This window comes from Hoplias malabaricus, chromosome 1 (genome assembly GCF_029633855.1).
Source record: "Hoplias malabaricus isolate fHopMal1 chromosome 1, fHopMal1.hap1, whole genome shotgun sequence".
Lineage (NCBI taxonomy): Eukaryota > Metazoa > Chordata > Actinopteri > Characiformes > Erythrinidae > Hoplias > Hoplias malabaricus.
Window position 1 is genome coordinate 85,892,867 of NC_089800.1, and position 24,331 is coordinate 85,917,197.

The following is a 24,331-nucleotide window of genomic DNA, read 5'->3' on the forward strand; positions in this document are numbered from 1 at the left end:
GTCTCCAGCTGTGCTGAATCTGTCTCTCCGAATGAGGTCTAAACTGGAACAGATTTGCCGAACTGCAGGAAGCAGGAATTTTGTGGTGTTCTAAACTTTTTTTTTTTTGGTTGTTGTTTGCTTGTTTTCTTTTTTAACATCATCACCATAATGTATTCTTTCCGGAAGGTATGGCGACTATAGAGGCCATATCACTCGGGCTCTCAGGGTGTATTAGCGAACATTTCAAGGTGGATGTGTTGGACAAGTTCTGAGGCACTTGCGGAGGTTGAAAACGTTTATCGTGAAGCAGATGCATTCGCCTTGGCACTGATTATTCCACAAGAGAACAGCCAGGCAATCTGCTAGGCTAACATATGCTCAATACAAAAAGTGTTGGAGAGTGACAGGTAGTGGCGGGGAGAAATCTGTCTATATGTTTGAGGCTAGATGCAGCCGGCACGCTACATTACGGGCATGTGTTTTTTTGTTTTTTTTTCTGTGGCTGTTATCACTCCACTCAGAGGTGTGTAAAGGAATTTAGGAGACACAGAGAACAGAACAGGGCACAGAAAGCTTTGCTTTTGTTTCTGTCATTTGCTTCTGCCATCTAATCATGTAGTTTGTATTGTGTTCCTGTAGTTCTCCCATGGGGTCCTCTAACAGCGTTTATGAGGCATTATGACATATTTAATGCATTAATGCAAGACCTCGGACTATCCTTAGAATTGATCTCTGTTCTGATTGGCTAGAATAACATACTTAAAAGTATTACTTATAACTTCAGTCAAAGGGCGGCACGGTGGTGCAGCAGATAGGTGTCGCAGTCACAGAGCTCCAGGGGCCTGGAGGTTGTGAGTTCGATTCCCGCTCCGGTTGACTGTCTGTGAGGAGTTGGTGTGTTCTCCCTGTGTCCGCATGGGTTTCCTCCGGGTGCTCCGGTTTCCTCCCACAGTCCAAAAACAAAACACACGTTGGTAGGTGGATTGGCGACTCAAAAGTGTCCGTGAGTGTGTGAGTGAATGTGTGTGTCTGTGTTGCCCTGTGAAGGACTGGCGCCCCCTCCAGGGTGTATTCCCGCCTTGCGCCCAATGATTCCAGGTAGGCTCTGGACCCACCGCGACCCTGAATTGGATAAGCGCTTACAGATAATGAATGAATGAATGAACTTCAGTCAATATGTAATGGGAAGGGTTAATCCACTGTTGACTGATGAAGACAATATGTGTAGTCCACACAGTAGATATATGTGACTTTTGTGACATCACAAATCTAAATTTGGGATTGTAAATCAGGACACGCTCTTAGAAACGGGCCGCCGGGGCTTGGGAAAACATAGTACCTTTAAAAAAACTTTCAGAGCAAAGAATGCTTTTCTGTGACACTGGCCTTGTAGAAGTGTCTCGTTCAGTGGGAAATCAAGGACCTTTTTTCTTTACGATCTTTTAAATAGAACATGCACCCAATGATAAAAAATCACAGCCACTTTGACATTGTTGAACACAGCATGTTTCAGAGAGGAAACACATATAATTCCAGTTAGGGAAAACTTACAAGAATGAAAAGTAGTCTTTCGGGGTTGTAAAGATTCAGCAAAGCCCAGTGAAATGAGACGACGCATGCCGTCAGCCAATGAAACCCGGCGTTCAAAGTTTAGGATCAAACGCTCAGGTAGAGAAGCCAAAAACAGTAGCTGGGAATAATTGTAAGCTGTAGCTGTTCCTTATTGAAAATCCAAACTCTTGGGCGGTGGTAATTAAAGGAAGGAAGAAAGCAGGGCCAAAGTGAAGGAGTGCAGCAGATTCTTTCACGTTTCCCTGCCGTTCTCTCTCTCTCTCTCTCTCTCTCTCTCTTATATCTATTGTGTGACTTCATTTTTATGTCCCATTAAAAGCCGAACACATCAGACAAGTCACTCAAAGCAGGGCTCATGGGACGGCGGTGCTCTGGATGTGCGCATCATTAGACACACTTCCACTCACATTATCTTAGTTCCAGCCCACCACCCCCCAACGAAAAACACAATTCAGATTTTGTTTTGTTTCTATCTTTTCCCTCCCAATTTCAATACAAAAGGAGAGGCGCCAAAGCTCGGAGGAATGAGCTCCGGATCCAATCGGAGATATTTAAAGCGTAGAGTTGCTTTGGTTCAGCCGACGTCCCCTGGGTGGGTTTTTTTTATTATTATTTCTCAGATGAGCCCCATGCACTCTCGCCTTCAACTGCTCCCCACCCGACGCGGTTCAGATTTTAAATCTAAGACCAAACAATGGTGCGGTCCTGACATGTGTCTCAGAGCGACTTTCAGAAACCGGTGGTTCATGGACCTTAGTCTCGTGACTTAGTTTTAGTCAACGTAGAGATGGTTTAGAGATGTTTAGAGCTGCACATTCATCCATTCATTTATTATCTGTAACCCTTATCCAGTTCAGGGTCGCGGTGGGTCCAGAGCCTACCTGGAATCATTGGGCGCAAGGCAGGAACACACCCTGGAGGGGGCACCAGTCCTTCACAGGGCAACCTCATTCATGCATTCATTCATTCATTCAATCACTCATTGTCAGTAACCGCTTATCCAGCTCAGGGTCGTTGTGGGAACACATAGCTGCTTAGGTGTAGTTATAAATAATATATTAGGGCATGTGATTAGTGTATATAGGTGCTGTTATGAGTGTGTGTGTGTGTGTGTGTTTGGTTGTGAGCGCACCCATCACAGTGCTGTTCTAAATGTATACAACACTATGTGCTCAAGCATTTACGGTGCGCTTGATAAGTTAATGAATAATATCTAATCCAGTCATGTCTCAGAGCTTTACTGATTCATATCTGCCTCCATTTACTTTAATAAAGCCCACTCAACTCCACTAACCACAGACACAACGCACTGCAGAGTAGACCGACTGTGAACGATGTCTGAGTCCTCTCTGACACTGGGGGAACTCGGATGTACAAATTTATGGCACATGTAATTCAGCCTATGAATTCTGCATATAATAATATTCCGGATATATTAATGATTACTGGATTTATTGCTATATGATTTTACCCTTGTCATTAAGTCACAGTGAGGCAGGTTACAGTACACGCTGCACATGGTGGGATTAGATTAATGCATTGATTAAGACTCTCAAACAAACAATGGAAATAAAATATGTTTTAAACTGACTGTGCTGATATTAACTTCCCAGTAAACATTTTTCCGTTGATTCAACGTTGAAATAACGTAATGACTGCCGTCTAATCAACGTTCTCTTAAGGTTGAAAATGAAAGTTGAAAAGACGTCCAAACACAGACATTGAAAAGACGACTATTAGACGTATTTTGGACGTCCATTGACGTTATTAATTGGTCCCGAAATAAATGACTTGTTTGAAACGCATTTTGGACGTCCACTGACGTTATGGATTGGTCACCATTTTTAAGATGGATTTTGGACGTCCGTTGACGTTTAAAATATGTCCGTGACGGACAGACTACTTTTAGACCTATTTTGAACGTCCGGGGACGTTCCTTGTTTACTGGGTTTATTCTAGTTCTGTTTCGAATTTGGCTCTAAACAATCAATTTTCCTTAAATCTCTTTGTTCTTTACGTGTAGCATCGGAAACTACAAACTGTTAAACATTAAAAGAAAAGAATGCTTTTTAAATACTTTGTAAATAATCTTCCATTTAGAGTTATAAAAAAAAAAGGCATTGCTTCTACCGTTTTGTACTCAAGGTTATGTCCTATAGATAATATCCATGTGCCTGTGAAATCCCTGTATCTCTACCCTTGAGGTTTTTGTTGTTTGTGACATAATTGTAACATAAACATTTTATGGTGACTCAAAGTTTAACAACAAAACAACCAACCAAACAAGTAATGCCCCCAAATGACTTCAGATGAAATCCTGTTTGGTTAAATCTCTCTTGTAAAGTTGTATAACTTGGAGGTATGAGGTTTGCTCAACAACAACAACAACAGCAACAAAACAACCATAGCATGCTTACATTAGTTGTCCCCTACTGACCACGCTGTAGGACAATATAATGAAAAGAAAAACACATGCATACACTCTCTCTCTCTCTCTTTCTCTCTCTCACACACATTTCCCTCTCACAGACTCTCAGGATTGTCCTGGTTGGACTGTCAGGAGCTGGGACTGCTCTTGACATGCAACACAGTCACATGCAAACAATGGCCTGACATTTTCTTTCCCAACGTCTTTGTCAGAGGCAGGGAGAGCTGCTGAATGCGGTGGCACAGAGGCATTTGCCATTCTGATGCCAGATGCTTTATACAGGTGAGAGTGAAGTGGGGTCCCTCAGGGATCCTTTTATGCCGAGCAGCAGGAGGAAAATGTTAAAATTGTAGCGGCCTCTCTTTATATGTATATAAAAATGTCCCGAGCAAGATGCGTATCTTAATAGATGAAGTAAGAGCAAAAGAACTATAATTTTAATCAAATCTCGGGCTTATTCGCGAGAGGCTGTCGAGCGCTATTGAGGTTTTAAATGCATGTTGTTGGGCCTCTGTGAATGGGCTCGGCGGGGGGTGTCTCGCTCCGTAATTATCCCTCACTTACAGGTATTTCTGTTGCCATGGTCTTTATCTTCACTTGTAAAGAGGAAATCAATTTGTACAGATGTATATGAGAAAGGTGATTGCCTTGTTGAGGCGAGAAAAAGCAAGGCAAGGCAGAGAAGAGAGGAGACGGGGGAAAAAAAGAATTCTCATAAAATGGACAAGTCATTTGGAAAATTGAGAAGAGGTGCTGTGAATGTGTTTGTTTGTGTCTTTGTTTGCTTGTATTTAGCCGCCGCTGCATTGTGATGACTGCAGATTCGCAGTGTGTCGTGGAGAAGAAAAGTAACACAAACTACAAAAAAAAAGAAAGAAAGAAAAAGAAAACTTAAGCTTCAAAGGGGAAAAAAAAGCTCATTATAAGCCACTAAAATCCAGCAGACTGTGGTAGGAGCCAAAAACAGATCTGAACTTTAAGTGGTTTTGGGACAGTGATTGTTTGTACGTGGTTAATGCAGTTGTAGCATTAAATCTGCTTAAATCCATTACTTCAATCTGCATATTAATATAACAATTACCAGAACCAGATGATGCCTATAATTTTGCTGTATGCACCAGAGTCCTGAATGTTTTAGTAGTTGAAGTGGTGGCTCATGCAGAGATCGCCTGTTTGATGCCAGTGCGGGCTTTTGCTGGTTGATATAGCAGATCTGGGCAGTTGCCATTCTCCACCCTGGGTGTTGAGCTGTCCTGTGGTGCTTTGTTAGTGCCAAATAAGTGTATCTGCTCTCATCGCATGCCCTGATTGGTTGAAATTGGCCGCAAGGGAACAAAAGCTGAGTTTGGTACCACATGGACATGGTGGTTGTTAGAAAAACATAAGCTATGCAATTGTAAACCATTTTTGGGTAATGCTTAATTGTAATTTAAACTTCCAACTTTCATGTGCTCATTTGACATTTTATTTTAACTCTTGTGTTGTGTTAATAATGGCAACAAATTCACCATACAACATAATGGAAAAAAAATGGATCACATGCTTTCGCAGTGCTTTTTCCTGATGGAACCAGTGCAGTGTCCAACAAAGACTTCTTACTCGCCATTTTCAAACTCATTAATTTTTTGGTTATTTTTTGTTGAACAAAATGAAAATTGTCGCTTTTACTATGCATCATTTACCAATTAAAACACAAAAGTGCAGTAGAAAATTAGAATTTTGAATTACAATTATATGTAACCCCCAAAAACGATTTAAATCTTATTTATACACCCAATAGTAAGCAATGATTTGTGCTGCTACAGAAAGCGAATGCTGCTTGTTTAAATGGTGTTTAGTGATCACCATTTAGTTTTGTTGGGTATGAATAAGAATTTGTACAATTAGTAAAAAAGAGGTTCTGAATCTTTGACACATGCCCTTTTTACATGTTTATTATCAGGAGACACTTTATTTAACTAAATTTAACAGAAAATGCAAACAGAATTTTGTATATACTCTGCTAGTGTATGACGCTGTGTGATGATGGTGGTTATAGTGTCGTTTTTATTGATGTCTAGAGGTGGGTTACTCACTGGTTCGATAGAAGGGCCCCTGCTGATGTTTGTAAGTTAACCCTTATCTTAGCCACATTACTACCACAAGACTTTTGACTACAGCTTACTGAGTTTAAAATGATTATAGGGTTTGTAACATAAAGTGGAGAATAGCAGGAACATTCTTGCTTACAAACAAGACAATAGGACCTCATGTGAGGTCATCTTTTTTCACCCATGTGAAGAAGCCGAGGTCAGTGTGAAAAAACCCACGATAAAAGCACAGACAAGACTAATCTGAGAATAACTAGAGGGATTTTATTCAATTACACACATTAACTGTCAAAGCTTTCACCGCGGACTTGTGCTGCACGAGAGGATAGACTCAGCTCAGGCCAGGATGTCACAGGCAGCGGCTAAATTATCACAATTAGGGTCATCAGCATCCTACTCGAGTGGTCAAGTGGAATGAAATCGAGGCATTAGGTCCCACAGCTTCCAGCTTGGTCTCACACACACACACCAATGAATGGAACCATTAGTATCCAGGGTAGGCACTCTCACAATCACTCTTGGCACTTATTAATTAGGCTTGAGATTTCAGAGCATATTCTGCATTTATCGCTGGCCGGGCACGTAGGCGTCAGAGGCAGGGAAAAAAAGTTCTGTCACAAGCAATACTCCAGCGCACAGCGATTGTCAGGCACAATTACTCCCTGTTAGAGAAGGGCCGGCCATTTAGGCCTGCCATGAGGCCTCAGACAGCCCCAGGGGCCGGCTGAGTCTGTAGTGGACATCGAGCCACAGGATGTTCACTGCTCTGTATGACTCAAAATGACACATGGTCCATGGCTGGAGATAAATGCTAGAGTAAGTAGGACAGACAGGATCATGATGTCCGTCCACAGACTGAGGATATGGCTGAAGTCCTTGTACGTCCCTGGGCATTGTTTAAAGGGGCGCTTGGGTCAAATGGAAGGCTGAGCCTTTACTACATCTGTTGAAAACATGTTTAACATACCTGGGAAGGGCATCTCACTGCGGGATGAACATTGACAGGAATTATTTTTTTTTGAGGTTTCAACATAAAGATAGAGGAGTCCCAGCGTGTGCACTTTCATGCTGCGCAGAGTGAAATAAATCAAGGTTCAAATCCAGATCAGCATTGCTGTGGTTAATTTAGTGCCAAAACTTTGCCAATAAAGAGTACGTATTCTGTAATTGACACGCTAGTTGCAAACAAACACAATACGGTTTACAAATACATTTTTTTTATATTGTTCTGGTGTTTGATGTGAAGAAGAAATCAAGTTAAGCACTTCTTTTTAAACAGAAACAACAAGCATTGTGACCGTATTCTATTTGGTTTATACTGCTCCATGATACAGTGGGGACCAAGCCTGTCCAGAGTCAGAATTTAACACAATACTGCACGGCCAAATCTTAGAAAGGGAACCTGCAGCATCACCTACTGTTGGCGGGCAGTGTATTGTACAAGTCTCCAGGTCAGCCCTCTTTTGTCTGTGGATCTGTTCACACAAGTTGCTGCCTGGTAAATCTGTATCAGAAGTCGTGTGTCGTATTCACAAACTTGCAGATCTTGATGATTGCATCATTCGCGGTTTGTATTTGTAAATTATGTTGTGTTTGTTTGCAATTATTTTATTTATAGAATACGTTTTGTTTATTTGAAAGATTTGGCACTAACTTAACTCCATTAAAACAACTCCATTGTTTCTGATTCCAAACTCAACGTGTGGACATGGCTGGCTTTTTGACCTTATTCATTACAGGTCAAACACAAGCACAGCATCAGTGACACATGCCGATATAAACAGAGGAACATCGATGAAGCAGCAGAAATGGTGGCCACTCAGGTGTCTACAGAAAGAGGCTAGAGACATGGCAAGAACTTCTGTGATGCATCTTGAATTTGGCAGAATGTTTTGGATGTTTGATTCATTGATTATATTTTCTGTTTGTGCAGAAGAAAACCAGGTAGAGGTAGTCGTTATTGTCCATAACAGAAAAAGGAAAAAAATAAATCAACTTACGGTGGAAGACAATAAATATGCCCAAAATCTAACATGATGTGGGCGTCAACTTCTAACCGGGGAGTGATGTGATGTCACTACAAGCAGGTCACTAGCTTTAGGCTGGAAACCAGCTTAACCGAACTCTGGGCCCTAGCCCCAAGTGAGTGACGCTAGCAATTATAGCAAACAACATAGAATCCATGAAGAACTCACCCTCCTCTGACTGAAGATATGAGTTATAATGTGTGTACAGGGGCCTATAACTCCATGTTTAAAGCAACTTGGTTCCTTACTCTACCAATGGCTTCCAGTGTTTCTTCATGAAAAAGGGTACTAATGGAGACTGTATCCTTATTTTGCTGCAGTACCAGCCTCTACTCTGAGAAGACTGGACAATTGCTATCAGCATTTGTTTGTATTCAGCCATGAGAACACTAATGAGATCAGTTGATGATGTAGGATGACTAGTTCTGGATCACAAACACCACTCCAACTTATTATTGCTATTGCCTGGAGCTTCTACACTCCAGAGAACACAATTCTACCGACCCACAGTCCAATGCTGGTGAGATTAATAAACCTCTAGCCGAATATTCTATAGTTTGTGGCAGCTATTCTATTCATCAATTATTTTTTTTCTTATCCCAGACATTGTATAAACTGAACGTAAAAAACTGAACACCTGTCAGCAATGGGTATAACTTTGAGTTGTAAAGAAAAAAGCAAGCATCCTTCTATGACACTGTTCCAAACAATCATTAATATTACTGCTTTTATTAAACAATGAGTCTTATATGAATAAATGAATGAGTTAAAATATAAAAGTTTAAATTACAGTGAGTATACGTGACATCACACCCTTGAGTAATGATATTCTGTATGAATAAAAAAAGGGGAAAATAATGGCTTCCTGTTATTATTTTGCATGTTTTTTTTTTTTTTAGAAAAGTCCTTTTGACCCAATTACCAGCTGCTCAGGCTCCGTATTCTTTGTAATCCAGGTTATTATCCATTCCCAGCATTTTTGATTTGCTTTGTTTTGATACCTTTTCCCAGCACCCACGGGACCGCGCAGACGAAGGAGGAGGTTCTTACACACCGTTTTCTTTTCGCATTCAGACCGAGTGCTATTCCTCTGGAGGAGGAGAGAAAAAGGAAAGAGAAAACTCTGATATTGTGCAACGATAGAGCCTTGATCAAACCAGCACCACTGAAGACCAGGCTACAGAGGAAATAAAAGAGGAGGTGATTAGCAGCACAGTTTTGACACAGTTGGCACTCTTTGTTTGAGTGTGTTTACCAGTGCACTATTTCCAGTGTGAACAGGATTAGAATGTTTTACCAGAAGTGCAAGGACTGTTTAAAGTTCAGATCTGCAGTAAATTGGCAGTGTGATAGATTTGTGTGTGTGTGTGTGTGTCTGTGTGAGAATGCTGTATATATATATATGGATAAAGCAACCAAAAACTAATACAAGAAACCACTCTGAGCACCTACACTAAAAAATAAAGGTAAGGTAGCAGTACATTATTGTCACTAAAGGTAAAAACAGTGTAAAGGTACCTTTTAAGGTACAGCAGTGGTACACTACATTCTCTTCTTCAGAAAAGAAGTGAATATTTGTAAACCTTCATTATAGATTTGTTTAAAATAAAATAAACAAATATAATTCTTGGAGATTAAATGGCTTATGAAATCTACAATTATTATAAAATATGGTACAATTACTTTCCCTAACTGAAGGTACTGAAATAAACCCTTGAGGGTACCACCACAGTGACCACATAAGGTACCGCTACAGTGAATTTTTCTGACAGTGTTTTGAAATCCAGCCTAAGCTCATTTCACAATCTACTCAGAGATTTAATGCAATAAAACGTATATTATTGTTTAAAGTGAATTTTTAATCAGTTTTTCTATCAGGGCTCTCAACTCTAAGCTTGACCTTTGCACTTTGACATCATAATTCAGGATGATTTAGCATGCACACATGATCCATATCACAGCAATCCACAGGACCTCACCTATCCAACCACACCGACACCTCACAAAGTGACCACAGGGCTTCAAGCGCCATCCACTACTACCACCACCCACCATCATCACCATCATTATCATCACAGCTTCATACACCAGCAAAGGGTTAACTTTTAAACACATCCACACATCAGAACAATCAGCAGGACCACAATTCTCAAACCAGAGAGTGACCACCCAGCTCCCACCATAATCATCATCATCACCATTGCACAGTTTCCTAAGAAATATAAACAATATTTTCCAATGTGCATCATTCCGATAAAAAAAAAACAACAAGCTTTTATCTCTTTATCCTAAAGATTTCAGACTGAATACGTTTCTCAGCCACAGCCTTAAGCCACATCCCCTGCCGTCATTGTCTGCACTTCTGTTTTGAGCTGAATGTAATATAGAGATGGGAAACCCTGAGTGGTGTTTGGAGGAACTGAGCAGCGATGGATCAGGAGATGCACGTCCCATCAGTAAATTTAATATTCTGTGCATTTGTTACAGCTTCTCATTCAGAGACAGTCTAAGGTGAAATCCTCCATTTAATATCCAACTAAGCCGGCCTAAAGTACCAGAGACTGGAAGCTCGTTTAGTGACATCACAAATCTGTGAGTTCAAAACAGGCTGGTGATTTTGGAGATGGTCTGTATTTGCATCAAATATTTATTTTTAAAAATGCAAAGGAATTTCTTTTTTTTTCCAAATTTGAATTTCATTAAACTCTTCATGGTGCCATCTTCTGCAGTGATGCCCCAGTTTTTCATTGTTATTAATTATTATTTGTTGCTGCAATTAGGAGTCATGTTTCTACACTTTATTTACAAATAAAAGAATAATTATCAACAAAATCTCCAAAAAGGACTAATGAGAACGCACCCATCCATTTTAAGGGGTTACAGATACAGTTATGATTAGGCCAAGGTTAGGGTTGGGGATAAGGCTGGTCCGTTCGCTACTAAACATGGCCAAGGACCACCGACTACTGCAGGAAAAGGAAAATGGGCTGACACACAAAAGAACCAATCACAACCATCCTATTTTTGCATGGCAGGTAGAAGGAATCAGACTACGTTGAACCAGTAAAAAAAGCGATACACAGAAGTACGTATTTGTGGAGGTACAGAGAGCCAATTAGAATGCAGCTGTTGGATTCCTGACACACTGAAGGTATCCGACTCTCTGTCTACTTGTGGGCGGGGCATCTGTGGCTGAGATTAGTGTTGGAATTATAAGAGGCAGGGTTGGGGTTGGGGACAGGGTTCAGGTTAATTTTTGAAGTCAGAAACTCACATGTACCTCCACGAAGGATGAACCACATTTGCATCACATTATGTGAATCCTGGGAGTGGTCTTTTAGTAAAATGCATATAAATTCCCTTCAAGACCAGGCGGAAACTGTGGTGATAGGTCATCCATGTCAATGTTTTGAAGCTAGAATGTTGGTGAAACAGAGAAACAAAGCCTGACTAACTAATATCCCCTCACTGCTGAGAGGGCCCATCACTCTCTGTGGCAGAGCCCAGAGGAAGCTGCGTCTGGTTCTAATGAGCTGTTTGGAAATTCTTAATGGAACCAAGGACCCTCCCCTTGCCCCAAAGCCCGCTACCTGAGGAGACAAAGGACATGGATCGTACCAAGGGAAGAGGAGAATTAGAGATAATCTGAGTCATTCATATTATGTTTCCTGACACAAATGATCTGATAATTCACGTCTGAAGTGAATTAACATCTGTTGTTTGAATGGGGCTAATGTCTAGCAATTCATCAATTTCACAGCTTCCTCTTGCTGACCAGAGATGCAGCACAATGTTCTTCCCCTCATTGAAGATCCAGCAGAGATGGAGCTCTGGACGGATGTTGAGAGAAGCAGACGTGAGTTTGGAAAAAAGGGGAAAGAAAGAATAGTATGAAAAAAAAAAACAATAAAAATATAATTACAATCAAGCGAGAACAAAGGGCTTCATTAAGCTGAGACTGCACATGCTGTGGATGGAAGAGAGGGACGTCTCATGCTGGACTTTATGAACTAGAAGCAGAGTTGTAGTTCATACAGCACACACCTGTATATCTGTAATTTATTTTGGATGCAAGCATTTATTTGTTTAATGCTGACATTAAAAAAGAAAAGAAAATGAAAATAATCAAGTAACTAGTAACCATTTTTAATGGATAATCTATTAAATAAAATCACATGCTGCCAAACAAATCCCTACTACATCAACAAAAATATACTCTTTACAATATGTTTTGTAACCAGTGTTTGAAAGTTCTTATTTTACGTTTTTTGGTGTATTTCTATTTAATCTCTCATTATTTTTAGTTTTATTATTAAACTCGCACTCTCACCGCTAAGATACTAATACTACATTTAATCAACAACTTATAAAATAAGGAGCTGTTAATACAGTTTGTAAAAGTGAACATACCTCTACAAACTGTTATTAAATATTGTAACCACTATACAAACATAGAATATGAATTGTGCTGTTAGTACCAGCTCTGCACAGGCCCATTGTTTTCAGACAATATGTTTAACTCAGACAATAGCAATAACTAAATAACACATAATTTACTAAAAAATATATAATTTTGGGTTCATTTTTGTGCCAGAGGTTTTCGGATTTTGTTGGAAATCCACACCAAAAAAATTACAAAATGAATGAATGAATTAATTTGTTGGTTTTATGGAAGGTTAAGGTTTTTGGTTAAAAAAATATTACACTAATGTAGATACGTACATATTTATAAAAATGTAATTACATAGGTAAATGTATGGGTAATTACACATATATAATACATGTGTGATATGTTATTATACAAAGGTAATAATGTTTATATACATATATATGTGTGTGTGTGTGTGTGTGTGTGTGTGTGTGTGTGTGTAGTACTGGATTTAATTGTACACAAATGTACTGACATATAAAAGTATGACTCAGTGTTCTGAAAATCTGACACTGCTTTAAACCGGTAAGTATGAGTGAATTGTGTGTGTGTGTGTGTGTGTGTGTGTGTGTGTGTGTGTGTGTGTGTGTGTGTGTGTGAATCAGATGTTGATAAAACGGAACGGGTTGAACACAGAGGGGTAGGTCCTAGATGAGTGAAGATGGACGAAAAGTCTGTGAAGGAAAAAAGGAAGGAGGGGAGAAAAAAAAACCTGGTGCAATTAAATCAAGCCTAATTCTATTTTGATAATTGTCGGCGTTAGCGGCCGGGCTCGCCGTGGGGATGTTGTGACTTGTGTACGAGACTGACAATGAAGTCGGCAACAACAGCTGCTCGGCGGCGGCTAGCTCGTGTAGCTCAGCACTGGAGTCTTGTCAGTCACATTTCCCCTAATTAACTAACATCTGCTTTCCATTTTCAGTTACACTGCATCGCCAGCTTGTCTCATCTGAGTGTGTGACTCCTGACCTCCCCTGAGGAAGCCGCTCGCTGTCAGAAGAACGTGCCGCATCCACACAAAGGTGCTCTCCGGCTTTAAAGCAGCCAGAGCCCTGAGAAGCCAGCAGAGAGAGAGAGAGAGAGAGAGAGAGAGAGAGAGAGAGAGAGGGAGAGAGAGAGTGAGAGAGGGAGAGAGAAAGAGTGAGAGAGGGGAGCTGTCAGATTTAACCTCAGAGACATGCTCAGCACCACACACCGGAGAGCTTCCGTCGCTCCATCCGCCTCCACTCAGTCCCAGCGCTAAGCATCCTCCTGTGACTTCACTCTTTTCTCCTTTTTTCCTTTCCTTCTTCTTCTTTTTTTTTTTTTTTTTGGTGGGGTGTGTGGGGGGTGTAAAACCTCCCACCCCACCCTTAAGCATTAAAATACCCAACATTGTGCACTGTCAGTCCCCTGGGCTCAGTTTATTCCCAGTCTTAGCCCTGCACTGTATTTAGAATGTGTTTACAGTGTGTGTACAATAACAGAAATAAGCCAAATTCAGACCCACCATTAGACTGAATGTCAGAAGTGACAAAAATCACAGTCAAAAAGTATTCAAACGTCTCCTTAGAACTGGACAGACAAACGATGCTTGAGACTATGACAGGTCTCCATAATACCCACCTGCTCCACCAATAAAAACTAAAAAACACTGTGTATTGTCCAGTCCAGTTTTAATTCTGCAGTGGAAATAAACAAAATCCAGTTTGAACATTAAAATAAACCTCAATCTAAATCAGCTATAAATATATCCATCCACTCATTATATAAGCTCTCGTCCAGTGGTGGCGCTGTTTCACATAATTCACACAAACTCTCTGTTATGTCCCTGAAGAAGCATTACAGAAACAGTGCTGTAAACTGTCGTGGGAGAATGTTGCTCAGGAGGATGACGAAGTTTTCTGTAGCTCAGACTCTGACTGTGCTGAGTGTCAGAAATCACTGTGTCCAAGTCACTGGACATTAAAAAAGGGATGAATTATATTATACATCATCAATATGTCAGTCAGAACAGCATATAATGGTTAGTGGTGTTATTATGTTCTAATATTCATTAGGTTCATTTCTACCGCTGTATTTGAAATTATAATGTAAAGAGAATTATAGCATCTCACACCAGCTGATAACATCTGATTACTGACCTGTGATTTACCTGAGCAGGGAGTCAAACCATAGTCTTGTTTCTTGTTGATCTGTGTTTTGTTCGATCAGGGAGTTGTACCCTGGTCATTGGTTCTTATTGATCTGTGCTTTACCTGAGCAGGGTATCGACCCCTGCTCATTACTTGTTACTGACTTTTCCTTTAACTGAGTGTGGAATTAAACCATACGCTTCTGTTCTTACTCATCTCTGTTTTACCCAACAGAGAATGAACCCTAGTGCCCTGTGTGTGCAGCAGCTTTACCCACTAAACTGACCATAAACCACCAGTTGCCCTCATTACTGTGAGGAACGGACGTAGTTACCTGATGTAAAACGTAGTAATTGAGAAGTACATTGAAAGAAGCGAGTGTGTAATTTACAGCACAAAGGCTGTGGAGTTTCTCTGTAATTTCAGTGTGTAATTATAACCGTCCATCACTCTGTCGCTGACCATTTAAAGAAACCAGGTCAGAAACCAATCAGAAACAAATTAATGGGCATTTTACAATAAAAACCACATCATTTCAGCAAAATCACTGCCCTGTGTATGGGGTAATGACCCTGATAATACACACTTCACTACAGCTGTTACTGAATTATTTTTAAGAAACTGACTTTTATATTTTGGATTAATACAATTTGTTACTATAATATCGTCTTATTATTTCCCACTTATTATTGGTAAATTACTCCAACAAACCCTCTACTGATCCAAACGACTGGAAGTTAAAAAACGTAAGGCTCTTTATCATAGAAACATTTGAATGTGTTGCTTAATTAGATTCACAAACCAAAAACAAGATAACAACATCTCTTTAAACTCTGTATAATAACCTTAACCCCACATCACTGCGCACTGTCCATCATCCAACAATGAACACGTTTAACGCAGGGAACTGGGTGTAAATGCAATAGAAACGTTTATGACGAAAATGAGTTAAATAAAAATTTAAAATATTTTCATCAGAACACCATTTCAGAAGATTGTTTGTTGATTTATTGCAGTTAGCGCTAAAACACTGGAACATGGCGGCTATACGACAGGACAATCAGGGACAACACCAACAAAGGGCCTGCCTTCCCCAGAACTGTGCCCATTTCTAATTTTCCTACAAATCACAAACTCTAAAGAACATAAAATGTTGATATAACGCATGGTGTTAATGATTTTCCCGAGACCTCTTTCCACAAAACCTCAGTAACATCAGCTACAAAGCCCTAGAATACCCCAGAACTGCACCGTCAGCCCCCAGGCTCAGTGATTACCCCCTGTAGAGTATGGATGTGGGAGTACATGCCGAGCAAACCTGAAACAATAGCAGAGAGTGGACAAGTCAGATGTCACTAGGCATGACAGAGGAGTGATGGAAATGACAACACATGTTGAACACGTTGATCAGACAATCTTTTCATGCTGTTTATTTATTTTTGTTACCTGTGGTTGTTCTGCTGCTGTTCTGAGAGGTTTAGGGCTCATTAACACTGAGATATTTAAATATCCATCACCGATTAGTGTCCACAGACCAGGACAAACAGAGACATGACTGCTAGAAATGCTGTAAATTATCTCTGTAATAAATGAGCAGATCAGCCGACCTCCCAAGGGTCTATTGCATTGTTTAAAGCCCTGACTGACTGATGCACGTTTGAACTGTATTGATATATTGATTGATAGACTCCTGCTTATCCAGATTTGTTCCTCTGCAATATTTCCCCTTGATCCCAAACCCCATGATTTGGTTTTAGAAAAGGAGCGAATCTCCCAGGTTTTGAAAACAAAGGGTAAATGATTACATTTAAAAAATAATTAACAGATGGGCCTGCCTAAAAAAAAAAAAAAAAAAAAAAAATATGATTTTCTACAAATGACTGCATTCTCTCCCCTTTGGTGTGAAAAGTAGATTCAAGAACACTTTTAAATAATTTGTTCAATTTGTTCCACAGCCAAAGAAAAGCGGCTTGGTGGAAATTCAGATTCATTAAAACTTAATTAATATGCATCATTATGTAAATGAGGTTGCAGTTAATGAGTTCTTAAAAGAAGCCTTCCTTAATTAGTTCACTTTTAATGGCATCATCATTTATCTTTTTTCTTTGAAGCAGAATGACGCGAGGAGCTAGCCTCTCCCGAAAGTGCAAAATTTTTCCATTTTTTAATTATTCTTATTTCCTTAATTTTTATATGATTAAGAATGCATTTAGAGAACTAAATAAATGAGGGAAAAACTTACACTGCCTGTGTGTGTGTGTGTGTGTGTTTTCTTTTCCCAGGCTCGCCTATTTCCATTAAAAGAGTCTCACTGGATGGCGGGGTGCTTAGAAAGTTAAAGCGAAAGCGTCCTCTTACAAAACAATCAAGAGTTTCTCACAATTACCTCTCCAGCATCTCTCTGAGTAGCTTCATTTCAGCTCAATCTGAGCTCACACTTAATTGCTCCCTCCATTTGGGGCCACTGTATATGTTTCTGCAGTTCATTACTATTTATGGCGCTTGGGTTCCTAGCCTGGGAATGTAAAGATGAGCAAATGTGTTCAGCGTTCATTCACACACCCTCACACTTTCCCTTCACTTCTATAAATCATTCACAGATGACACAGATATGTGCATCACGCATGTGACGTACAGTGCAACTTCGTCTATATACCTGATGGGTGTTATTACTATTTAATTACACAGCAAATATTAAACATGTGTAATTAACACATTTGTATGTATTTAAAAGCCATTAACCCCTCAAAGGTGTCAGAGAATGTATTCTGTATTTAATGGAATAATTCTTACTTTTGTATAGTTTATCATGTGAGAGTAGAGTGTGTGGGTGTGGGTGGTTATGGGTGGTTCACCCATTTGCTGTTAGGGTTTGATGGCATTCATATATTTATACAAATAGAAGCATGCTGCCAAATCCTCACAGCAATATGTAATTATATAATTAATGTGATAATTATACAATACATTATTATGAAACACAATGAGATAAAATTGTGCTTAACGGTACAAAATGTAATGGTTGGTTACCATTGGTTGACAAAATAGCAACAGGGTTATGTAACAAGCTTTAAAAGAGCTTAAAAAAAAAGGAAATAACAGTTTGAGAACCACAGCTGTGAAGTTGAAGACACAATCACTAGAAGATTGTGAAGATGAGTGAAAATGAATGGGTATCTATAGAAAATCATCACTTGAGTGTGTCAGCAGAATGGGCACAGAGCCGAGGGCTAAACCCATATCTGTTGTTCTGTATGGAGGGGGTGGGGCTGAGTGAAAGCCAAGGTTGATTGACAGCTCTGGGGGATGTTCATGCTGCTGCGAGTCCACTATCGTTCTGCCGTTAATTGATAAGCACTGGCATTTGATCAGACACATCTTCAAACACAGGATCTATCTTTGTGTTTTCTATAAGAAGACCATCTGTCGCTCCACATCTCAGCCTTCATTAAAACGCTTCCTGGAATTCAGAATTTAATTGTACTTTTTAATATTTTCCTCTCTCTCTCTCTCTGTCTGCGTCTGCATTCTCTTGGTGAAAACAGAACTGTTGTTGTTATTGTTGGTGTTTGCTGTTGATGTTGTGTGTTTGTGCATTTGTGTGTTTGTGGCCGGTGCTTGTCCTTCATCACTGTCAGCACATGAACATCTGGACACGCACTGAAGAACTGTTTACCGTCCTCTCTCTCACAGGAGAGAGAGAGAGAGAGAGAGAGAGAGAGTTGTGTGTGTGTGTGTGGGGGGGGGGTTGCAAAGGGAGAGAGAACCAGGAAAACCTGAGAGAAAAGTGGGGGGAGAAAAATATACAGAAGAAGAAATAGAGCAGGAAAAAATCTGACAGTGAAATGGTGAGGAATGGAAATATTGTGAAGTTCAGAATGAGGTTTTCAACACCTGTATTAATCTCTATCATTGACAGATAGAAAGATGTACAGATCATTCTCTATCCATTCTAAAGACTGTGTTATATACTTCACATATATATCATACACATAATGGATTATTGTATAATCAATTATATTTCCAAGGATAATACATATTCTGCCAAATGGAGCCCTTTAGACATTCCTAATGGGATATGTCTGTAGTATTTTGGTATATTTTAATTTTTTATAGTTGTTTTACTTTCACTACGCTAGCTCCTGTCCACTGGGGGTGCTGTTTTGCTATAATCACCCAATCTCTCTCTTATGTAGCTGAACAGAAACAACGGGAATAGCACTGAAGCACAACACACTTGTTTCTAATCTTTGTAATCTTAGGTTTGTGGTTTAGTTTATGCTTAGGTTTGGAGGCAGTGTTAGGGCTGAGTGTAGGGATAAGGTTATGGTTAAGGGGTAAGGATTAGATTTAGATTTAGTGTTAGGGTTAAGTAAGGTTTTAAGGCCAGTTTGTTCTTTCACTGCATCTTCAGAAATTCACAGGAACATCCACGCATATATTTACTGCATGTTTAACAAGAATTAATTATATCTAATGCACACTGAATGAATCCCTGGGAATGGTCTTTTAGTCAGATGTGTACGGATTCACCTTGAGACCAAGCTGCTTTCGATGTAATAACTGAAAAGTACATGTGGGCTTGGACATGTGACACTGTCAGCATTCCTCCAGTCACAGTGAACACCACATCTGGACCAACACATTATCAAATGTGAATTACATTTTCCTTAAACTGAATACAAATAATCTGGAACAGTAAAGTTGAACAGTAACTGTGCTGATGTGAATGGTATTCCAAACAGGACAGGGTTCTTTAGTAAAAAGAGAGCTATCAGTGCATCAGGTTCTTACATAAACTACAGTAAAAACTAAAACAGTAAAGAAAGAGGAGACTCTGAAAAGTGTAAATGTGAAGAGAAGGAGACGAGGAGAGGTGATGAGATGAAGTGGAAAGATGAGGAAGTGGAGAAGCAGAGAGTGAAGTGTTGGAAAAAAAGAAGCAGAAAAGAGGAGAAGTGAAAAAAGTGGGGGGATTGTGAAGTGAGGGGATTGTGAAATGGGGGGATTGTAAAGTGGGGGATTGTAAAGTGGGGGGATTGTGAAGTGGGGGGGATTGTGAAGTGGGGGGATTGTGAGGTGGGGGTTAGTAAAGTGGGGGGATTGTGAAGTGGGGGATTGTAAAGTGGGGGATTGTAAAGTCGGCTGATTGTAAAGTGGGGGATTGTAAAGTGGGGGATTGTAAAGTGGGGGATTGTGAAATGGGGGGATTGTAAAGTGGGGGATTGTAAAGTGGGGGATTGTAAAGTGGGGGATTGTAAAGTGGGGGATTGTAAAGTGGGGGATTGTGAAGTGGGGGGTTGTGAAGTGGGGGGATTGTAAAGTGGGGGATTGTAAAGTGGGGGATTGTAAAGTGGGGGATTGTAAAGTGGGGGGATTGTGAAATGGGGGGATTGTAAAGTGGGGGATTGTAAAGTGGGGTGATTGTGAAGTGGGGGGTTGTGAAGTGGGGGGATTGTAAAGTGGGGGATTGTAAAGTGGGGGATTGTAAAGTGGGGGATTGTAAAGTGGGGGATTGTAAAGTGGGGTGATTGTGAAGTGGGGGGTTGTGAAGTAGGGGGATTGTAAAGTGGGGGATTGTAAAGTGGGGGATTGTAAAGTGGGGGATTGTAAAGTGGGGGATTGTAAAGTGGGGTGATTGTGAAGTGGGGGGTTGTGAAGTAGGGGGATTGTAAAGTGGGGGATTGTAAAGTGGGGGATTGTAAAGTCGGCTGATTGTAAAGTGGGGGATTGTAAAGTGGGGGATTGTAAAGTGGGGGATTGTGAGGTGGAGGATTGTAAAGTGGGGGATTGTAAATTCGGCTGATTGTAAAGTGGGGGATTGTAAAGTGGGGGATTGTAAAGTGGGGGATTGTGAGGTGGAGGATTGTAAAGTGGGGGATTGTAAAGTGGGGGATTGTAAAGTCGGCTGATTGTAAAGTGGGGGATTGTAAAGTCGGCTGATTGTAAAGTGGGGTGATTGTAAAGTGGGGGGATTGTGAAGTGGGGGATTGTGAGGTGGAGGATTGTAAAGTGGGGAAATTGTAAGGTGGGGGTTAGTAAAGTGGGGAGATTGTGATGTGGGGGGGATTGTGTAGTGTTATGATTGTAAAGTGGGGTGGGGGGGTTGTAAACCAGGGAGATTATGGAGTGGGGAGATTGTGTAGTTTTCATGGAGACGGTGAAGGAAGGAGATCTGCTTTTATTTTTATCTTGTTTTGGAGCGAAAAGAGGAAACTGACAGATTGAAGAGTTCGGTGGGCGTCTGAGTTACACAGCCAGTGTCCTGCGAGTCATTAACACATGCGCTACTCATCTTCACTCACAGAACACACACACACAAATGCCAAACCCTGCATCCTGTGTGCAGAATACACTTATGGAAATGATGGATTTGCTTGCTTGCGTATATATTTATTTATTTATTCATTTATATTTGTGTCCAGTGATTCCGGGTAGGCTCCGGATCCACCGCAACCCTGAACTGGAGGAGTGGTTACAGACAATGAATGAATGAATAAATTAATTAATTTATTTGTTTGTTTGTTTGAGTGAGCTGCCAATAATTTAATAAAGATGAAAATATACATATAACAAGGACCCTGATGCCAAATATCTTTTGTGTGAAATAAAAAATAAATGGTGTGAATTTAAAGTAGAATTTTAATAAAGTTACATATGTAAGGTCTGAAACAGAATTGAGGGATAAGGTGCAGAACTAGATACAGTATCTTATGTAAATAGAGTTATTGTGAATATTCATTCATTCATTGTCTGTATCCAATTCAGGGGCCCACCCTGGAGCTGTGAGACAGTGACGCTACGGTGCCCCCTGAATATCAGCTGTTTATCTTTTTTTACTGTAAAAGGGTTCCAGACATTCAGATTTAGACACAACAAACAAAAATACTCCCATGTAACATGTAAGTTTGATCTTGAAATGACCGCATCAATCCACTCTGTTCTGCTGGGTGTGCAAGAGGTGTGTGTGTGTGTGTGTGTGTGTGTGTGTGTGTGTGTGTGTGTGTGTGTGTGTGTGAGAGAGAGAGAGAGAGATAGAAAGAGAGATGGTGAGCTGTAATAAGACACAGTGTTTATTTGAGATAGAAAATGAAAGCTGTTTCATCACCGTGGTGACAGTAAAGAGGAAGTGTATCAGCATCATCCTGAGCAGTGTGTGTGCGTGTGCGTGTGTGTGTGTGTGTGTGTTTCTTCACTTCGCTCTGAGGAACAGTGGGAGAAAAGCAAAACATTTAGACATCCATTCACATCTGTGTTTGACTCAGGAACTATTGTTTTGCCGGGTAGGTGGGAGACAACACACACACAGTCTGCTTTTGTAGGCAATATACATAAAAGAGAAAACATGAATGTGAATACAAACTACCATACATTAAAAATTATTTCTAGCTAAAATTTGATCTCAAATGAATGTCTTATGAAAGAATGGCTCATAGCCTTTCGTCTATTAACTTTCTTTTAAAATCCTTAAACACAGTTGGTGTTTTTTTTTTCTATAAAAGGAAGCTTAACACCAAACCACTCAAATGATATTATTTGTTTCTAAACCATTAATTTACATTCAATTGCTGTGGAACCAAAACTTTGCACCTGCATTATGGCACCTTCTCAGAAAACAGATAAACATTTTCAAGTTAATATTTGGCTAAACTTTTTATTAGTTAATATTAAGTTAATATAAAATTATTTTAGTCAAGGTCACTCTGAAGGGTGGCACTGTGGCACAGGGACCTGGAGGTTGTGGGTTCGAGTCCTGCTCTGGGTGACTGTCTGTGAGGAGTGTGGTGTGTTCTCCCTGTGTCTGTGTGGGTTTCCTCCGGGTGACTGTCTGTGAGGAGTGTGGTGTGTTCTCCCTGTGTCTGCGTGGGTTTCCTCCGGTTGACTGTCTGTGAGGAGTGTGGTGTGTTCTCCCTGTATCTGCGTGGGTTTCCTCCGGGTGACTGTCTGTGAGGAGTATGGTGTGTTCTCCCTGTGTCTGCGTGGGTTTCCTCCGGTTGACTGTCTGTGAGGAGTGTGGTGTGTTCTCCCTGTGTCTGCGTGGGTTTCCTCCGGGTGACTGTCTGTGAGGAGTGTGGTGTGTTCTCCCTGTGTCTGCGTGGGTTTCCTCCAGGTGACTGTCTGTGAGGAGTGTGGTGTGTTCTCCCTGTGTCTGCGTGGGTTTCCTCCGGGTGACTGTCTGTGAGGAGTGTGGTGTGTTCTCCCTGTGTCTGCGTGGGTTTCCTCCGGGTGACTGTCTGTGAGGAGTGTGGTGTGTTCTCCCTGTGTCTGCGTGGGTTTCCTCCGGGTGACTGTCTGTGAGGAGTGTGGTGTGTTCTCCCTGTGTCTGCGTGGGTTTCCTCCGGGTGACTGTCTGTGAGGAGTGTGGTGTGTTCTCCCTGTGTCTGTGTGGGTTTCCTCCGGGTGACTGTCTGTGAGGAGTGTGGTGTGTTCTCCCTGTGTCTGCGTGGGTTTCCTCCGGTTGACTGTCTGTGAGGAGTGTGGTGTGTTCTCCCTGTGTCTGTGTGGGTTTCCTCCGGGTGACTGTCTGAGAGGAGTGTGGTGTGTTCTCTCTGTGTCTGCTTGGGTTTCCTCCGGGTGACTGTCTGTGAGGAGTGTGGTATGTTCTCCCTGTGTCTGCGTGGGTTTCCTCCGGGTGACTGTATGTGAGGAGTGTGGTGTGTTCTCCCTGTGTCTGCGTGGGTTTCCTCTGGGTGACTGTCTGTGAGGAGTGTGGTGTGTTCTCCCTGTGTCTGCGTGGGTTTCCTCCGGGTGACTGTCTGTGAGGAGTGTGGTGTGTTCTCCCTGTGTCTGCGTGGGTTTCCTCCGTGTGACTGTCTGTGAGGAGTGTGGTGTGTTCTCCCTGTGTCTGTGTGGGTTTCCTCCGGGTGATTGTCTGTGAGGAGTGTGGTGTGTTCTCCCTGTGTCTGCGTGGGTTTCCTCCGGGTGCTCCGGTTTCCTCCCACGGTCCAAAAACATAAGTTGGTAGATGGATTGGCGACTCAAATGTGTCCGTACGTGTGAGTGAATGTGTGAGTGTGTGTGTTGCCCTGTGAAGGACTGGCGCCCCCTCCAGGGTGTGTTCCCACCTTGCACCCAACGATTCCAGGTAGGCTCTGGATCCACCGCAACCCTGAACTGGATAAGGGTTACAGATAATGAATGAATGAAAGATCACTCTGAAGCATCCTTATTGATCCACTGCCCCTGACAATTTGACACAATGTAAAAGCCAGCTAGTGTTTTGTCCAAATAAATGTAATGTGACCATTTACTTATTCACTTATTTATTTGCATAAACACATTAGCTGTCTTTTACATTCAAATTTTTCAAAATTTCCAGGTCAAAATGCTCCAAAATTAAAGTATTTTCACATTTATTTAATTAATTAAGTTTCCTGCAGAAACAACTTCCCTCGCTTGCTGTATTCACTGACTCAGCCAGTGGCACCTGTACCAATCTTTGGGTCAGGTCATAGATGAAAAAATAGCGACTAAATACATAAAACAGAAAAATAGAGCTCCATCAGCCCATTTCCTGCCACCTCCTGAAGATGCAGAGTAACCCCCAAAAATTTCTATAAATAACTCTTAGCCGCACACAGGCACACATTCATACGTGTTGTGTATTATGCAAAAATGTACATTCACAATAATCAAATGAGAGGATTCATATCTTTGTTTATTAGCACCCCTGCGCTGTTCACCGCACC